Source organism: Athene cunicularia (genome assembly GCF_003259725.1).
Source record: "Athene cunicularia isolate RWA chromosome 1 unlocalized genomic scaffold, athCun1 chr1_part1, whole genome shotgun sequence".
NCBI lineage: Eukaryota > Metazoa > Chordata > Aves > Strigiformes > Strigidae > Athene > Athene cunicularia.
In genome coordinates, this window is record NW_020799091.1 from 20,385,193 (window position 1) to 20,391,689 (window position 6,497).

Below are 6,497 nucleotides of genomic sequence, written 5' to 3' on the forward strand. Positions count from 1 at the left end.
CGTGAGGAGAATGCAAAGCGCCCGCGGCCCGTCCTCGTCTCCAGCCGCTCCTTGCGCTGATCCTGCCCGGCGGAGCCCGCTGTCGGCGGCTGCTCCTGCCAGCGCCCCTGCTCGGTGCTGTGCGCGCTCTCCCTTCACGTGTTCTCAGTAAAGCTTTGGGTTTGGGTTTTTTGTTTGTTTGTTTTTCCTAACTTGCCATTCTCCACAATCCTTTTTCGCTTTAAACACGTAATGGAAGTTGTTTCAGGTACGGCATCCCATTAGCAAACCCGTTGTTGGTCAAAACTCGCGTGGTTATTCCCGCTCTGGTGGGTGTGAGTCTTAACTGTGAAGGTAGGTAAACCTGCACAAAGGGCATTTCACAATACATCGTTTCTCAACTGTACAACGACCTCAACATCTTTAACCTCATAATTTCAATGACCATTATTTAATCAAAGCTGCATAAGACTGCAGATTCAGTTACTTGTTTGACACTTTAAAATATATCAATAAGGAATAAGACCATAACATTCTTTCCCTGCCCTCTCCTTAGGCCTGCAATTTAAATGGGTCACTGCCCTCATTTTCACTGACTCTCTGCCTCTCCCTCCTTGCTTTCTATTTACCTTCTTCAAGAATCTCACCTTCCCCATTTTCTAAAATAAACCATTAATTGCTCAGTGCCATCACAGAAACCTGTGTTTCAAGTTGTGATTTTAATCATTTCAATTTGCGGAGCCTTAAAGTTTTTCACAGAAGGTGAGAACCCTTTTACAAATTTCATCTGTGCTAATTGCTGATACACTGATAGCATCCACAAACTCTCTAAGTTACTTCTGCAGATTGTTTGAACACATGGTGGAAGTTGGCAGGCTGTGACAGAGGAGCGTGCTTCTTATATAATTTGAAATAGCAAAATGAGAGGATTTTATGAGAAGGATGCTTTAACCATGCAAAGCACCTCATGCTTAGAATACCCAAAAGCACCTCACTCCTAGAATATCCAAACTGCTTATACTTCTGTTCAAATTTGCTTGCAGAAATAAAGTTTGGGCAGTTTTTGTGCAACTGGTTTCAATGCAAAGGCAAACCCTCACTGATGAGTGAAGTGTAGGAAGAGCTCAGGGCCGGTGTCCAGGAAGATAGATACCTCCGCTCCCCACCTCAACTATGCACCCCAGGATTTCTTTATTCTGGCTGAGAAGAAGAGTTTACAAAAGTGTTACATTTAGCTTTTGTGTTAGTTTACACTCTTTTCTTGCCACTACATGGTTTCCATGAGCCAGATTGATGGTGGGGACACATTCTTAACACTGAGGCCAGACCTGTGCACTGTACTGAAAACATGTAGCCCTCACTGTTACTCATGTTCCTTGACACCGTATCAATAATTAGTATTGTGTTATGATTACATTTGCATGGAGTAATTAAAATATGTCCTTCCTGAAGATCAATTTTACTTTCATAATAAAATCAGAGTATACAAAGTAGTGCCTGGATCCCTTGAAAAGTCAGTTTCTTCCCATGATTGGTTTTTGTCCTATGTTTGAAATCTTTTCCTCTCATAGTCTGTTTTTAGTAATCATTATTCCACAGTCAAAACAACATCTTCTCTGGTATCAAACCCACATGTGTGGTGCTCACCCAGAAGGTGATGATGGTTTAGACAGGTAAATAAACCTGTATTTCTGTGCTGAAACATTATGCTGAATTAGTTTATTTTCCACTGACCTGTCCTCCAATGCAGAATTTTGTGTTCATGTCCTGTTCATACCGATGTTTCACAACAGCACACTAGAACTAAGTACAGGGGGTTACTTTATACTGTGTTGTTATTACAAAATAAAAATAGCTCTTTCCCTGTAATATTATTATTGCACTGTAGCAACGCTTTCTGCAGTAAAAGACTATCTTTGGAACTATAATAAAAATAGCCGATGGAGGGCAGCAAACCTCAGGCAATTACTAAGTTTTGTAGTAACAGAAAATCTGTAACCCTGGTTTTGATTTGATTGTTCAGTCATTTACGTTCTTTAGTAAATGTAAATAGAAAGTATTCTATTCTATTACCTGATGTTATATAAGTAAAGCAGAACCTCATAATTAGTTTTTTTTAAACTGGATCTTAGTATGGGCAGATGATGCCAACATGGTGACATTAAGCTACTGTGTTTGAGAGGAACCTGGACAGGCTGGAGGAATGGGCCATCAGGAACTTCATGGAGTTCAACGAGGTGAAATGCAAAGCCCTTCATCTAGGAGTGATCACCCTCTGAGACAATACTGAATGGGGGCTTTACTGACTTCCCTGCTGGAAAGGATGGGGGGTCCTGGTGGGCAGTGGTTAAATAGGAGTCAGGAGTGCACCCTGGCAGCCATGAAGGCTAATGGCACTGTACCAAGAGGAACACAGACAATGGATCATCCAGAAGTGATTATTTCCCTTTATGTGGCTCTTGTTTGCCTGCATGTGGAATACGATGCCCAGTCTGGGGATAGAACAATCCTGATATGGAAAATTACTGATAAACTGGTTGAGTTGCATCTGAGAATACCAAGAGAGTGATGGGCTGGAGCACTTAGCATGTGTGAGAGGCTGTGGGTACTGGGGCTTCATCAGCTGGGAGATGGGCCAGCCTGCCAGTACTGACAAGGAGGTTACTGAAAAGACAGAGCAAGGATTTTTACCAAGAGAAGGACAAAAAAATTCACCCTTAGGACAGTCAGGTTGAGAGAGGCTGTGGAATCTCTCTCCACAGAGGTTTTCAAGACCTGAGTGGACAAAGCCTCACGCAACCTGAATAGTAGCCCTGCTTTGAGCAGGATATTAAACTAGATAACATCCAGAAGCCCCTTCACACCTGAATATATCTATGATTATGTTTACTGAAATAATATAAAATAATAAAATAATATTCAATATTGGGGTTTATTTCCCCTCAAGTAGGGCTCTTTTCAAAAGCAAAAGTAACCAGGACTTCATAAACTGAATTCTCATGGCCTGTTGAGACTCTTGAGAACTGATTCTCTGGCTTCTTTAGGATCATAAAACAATCAGGCTGATAGTTACTGTAGGTGGTCCTGAGTCTGGCAAACAGATGTTTCACTGAATGCAAGCACCACTCTCCTATAGAGCACCTAGATCCAAAGAACTGATTTATATTTGTTACTAACTTGCACTTCTGCCAGAATCAAGGATGCCTTGTTAGATCAAGCATATCACTAGTCTGATAAACTTGATAGTAAAGTACAATTAAATGTAAAATAAAAAAAAACCAAAAAAACCCCCCAAAAAAAACACAAACAAACAAAAAAACAAAACCCGATTGCTTTATATACAAAACTATTTGTAGAACCAGCACTTTACTTAACCTGCTTTAAGTAAACTGCATTCTTACATGCTGCCAGTATTCAGCTAACTCATCTCCACATTAACAACTGCTAGGTTTCTCAAAAATACTCAAGCTGTCCAAATATGATAATTTGATTTTCTTTACATGCAGAAAAGAAAAAAATCAAAGCCAACATGTTATTCTCTTGGCTTCAGCTTTCCCTGGTCTAAGCAAAAGTGGAAGATACATAGCACATAGCAGGACTGGCCCCTTTTCACTCATTACCAAGCTGGGAATACCCTAGTCACAGTGCCAAAGAATGTCCCTTTGCAGATATGGAAAACTTTTAGCAGGCAGCTACTCTTACATGAAAAATTCTCTGAAAAGCAGAAGTATAATCAAATCTGGCAAATTAGTAAGTGGAGCAAGTGGACATTCTAATGGCATGTGGATGTGATTGTTGTAGGTTATCCACATGAAATAAAAAGATGAGAAAGCAAAAACATTCAAGGTACACTTTTCTGTATTTTTTTTCTCTATTAATGAAGACTGCAAAACACAGAGTAAGTAGCTTGTTTTACATTCCCCAGCTGTAAGCTTTAATTCACAAACTCTGATCCTAGCACCGACACTGTGACCGTTAGCATGCAAACACACATGCAACAAAACCAGCTTTGCTTTCAGTACTGCTGCTCTAGCTCGGGTACAGGACCTCTTGATCTGGTGCTGTACCTCAACAGGCAGAGTCTGCTTACTACCATAACCCAGCCAGTTCCCAGACAGTGCAGGGTTTTCACCTGAAATACAACTTCCTACATTCAGAGATGTTTAATGACATGAACCTTCCTTGACTACTTTCCTCTCAGCACACGGCTTGCTTTGATAACTGTCTCCAACCTGCTGCATGTTACTGGTGCTAACACAGTAACAGTCACTTTCATCTTGAGAGCTTAGATTTTGTTCACAGGTGTGGTGATTTAAAAAAAAAAAAAAAAAGTCAAAAGTGTATGTGTACAGGAAACATTAGAAGTTATGCCAACATGGAACAGAAGAATATAAAGCAAGCCATGAATGTTAGAGGAAAAAAGAGAAAGAGGAAAGCTCCAAAGGATGTGTTAAACCTATATTTTTAAACTCATTTCTGATACAGCATGAAAAGAGGGGATGCAAAACAAGCAACAAGAGATAAGAAATCCTGGCAATTCAAAAGGCTACTGTGGGAATCTGAGAGACAAGAATAGCAGATCGTGGCCTGGTCATGTCTTTCTTTTTAAGCATGGACCCCAAAATTAAGCCTTTTCTTGAAATTATATTATACTTTGACAGATTTTTAAAATAAAACACAAAAAGTATGCAACTTTCTATGAAACAGAGTTAAAAGTTCACCTTGAAATGTCAATATCCATTTTTCATCATTAAAAGAATGAAGGTGTGCTTTCTGTTTCAAATCTCTTATGGCTTGGGAACTACCTGTCTCAATGGGTAAAACTGAATGCTGTCCACAATAAAAGTATCTGAAGTGAAAACAGAGTGAAGAAGCAGCAAATTTACAGCTACACTCAGTCTGGAAGGCACATGGTCCAAATGTTATGAAAAACTAATGAAAGAAACATTTTCAGAAAAGCAGACTTGTAAACATTCTTACAAAAGGACTGAAGTCTGAAAGAGAAGTTATTTCTATTGTGGTTTTGACTTCTCAGAGTTTATTTGTCAGGGTATGGAGTTCTTTCCATGCAGTTTATGTAAACATGTAAAACAGCGCAGATCCTCAGAAAACGAGTCTGCTTTTATTTATGCTCTCTTTTCTTTCTAAGCATTGTTCTTCCTCCACACCTTGCAGTGTTTTAGGTCAGGACAGACTAACTCACACAGTAATTACTGTGCAATAATTGGATCTGCATGAAGGAGTTTGGATATTTATTGCCTCCATGAATGACAGATTAATAATGCAAAGAAGAGTACAAAGTTACAAAGAGTGGCTATTTCTACTACTGAGGCTTGCTGAACATGGTGAGTTTAACCATGTGAGCTTGATCCGTGCTGTCCGTGGAAGTCCCCAAAGCCAAGCGTCCCCAACAGCAGAGTCATGCTGCACTGCTCTGGGCTGGGGTGGATGAATTTTATGAGGTGGACGGCATAGAATCATAGAATTGTTTAGGTTGGAAAAGACCTTTATGATCTTCCAGACTGTTTTATCTTTATGGGCTGCTGGGCTGCCCTGAGCTGTTTCTAGCTGATTGGCGTAGTGAGATGCTGGGCAAGAATCTTGTATAATTTAGTTGAGTTACTGGGCAAATAAAATTTTGTATTGTTGTTTCTTTCATTGCTTGTATTTTTTGTAACTCCTGCCTAATTGCTTTATCTAACATAGATAAAATCCCTAACAACTACATAGCAACATACCAAAAGTCCAGCTGTGGGCATCTGACATCAGTCCAATTGAGTGATGCCAGCTCAGGAGGCTGGCACACCCCTATCCCCAGTTATCAGGAATCATATAAATGAAAATGGGGATTTGTAAATTAAAATGGAGATTATTTCAGATGGTTCCAGAAAATGTTGCATCTTCTTTCCAGAGCCCCCACATTTTTTGATATTTTGTCTCTAAGTTATGGATTTGAGTGCCCCCTTACTTTCTTGAGATCAAATGTGAAGCCTATGTCCATGACTACTAAAAAGGCCAATGGGCTGTAATTAGAAAAATTACTGTAGCTTTAGTTTAGTTACAAGCTCTCTATTCTGCAAAATAACTAGCTGCCTTTGTGTTGGGTGGGTAACTATGGCTCTATCAGCCAAGAAGAGGCAATGGAAAGTGCCCAGTTACTGGTCGCGTGCAAGGGCCTTGCTAAAGTTGTCAGTATTTGCATTAAATACCAGGCGCCATGATCCTGATTTGTCTCTGCATGCATGGTAGCATCTGACCCTGCCTACACCTGAAGTCATAGAATCGTCTTAATTACAACAACATTAACAGGTGGCCTGGAAGGTTGAGCTGGCGAAGACCAACTGTGTCTGCCCTCGCCAGCCTGGAGTAAGCTGGAGATCCTGGTGTTCACCGTAATCGACCCCGTGACGACAGCCGCAGCTTGTGGCCGCTGATGACTGCCGGGGGGGTGATCCCCGGCAGCCGGCGAGTGGCGGCCCCGTGAAGGAGGCCTGCTCCGGGGAATAACCACACGTGCG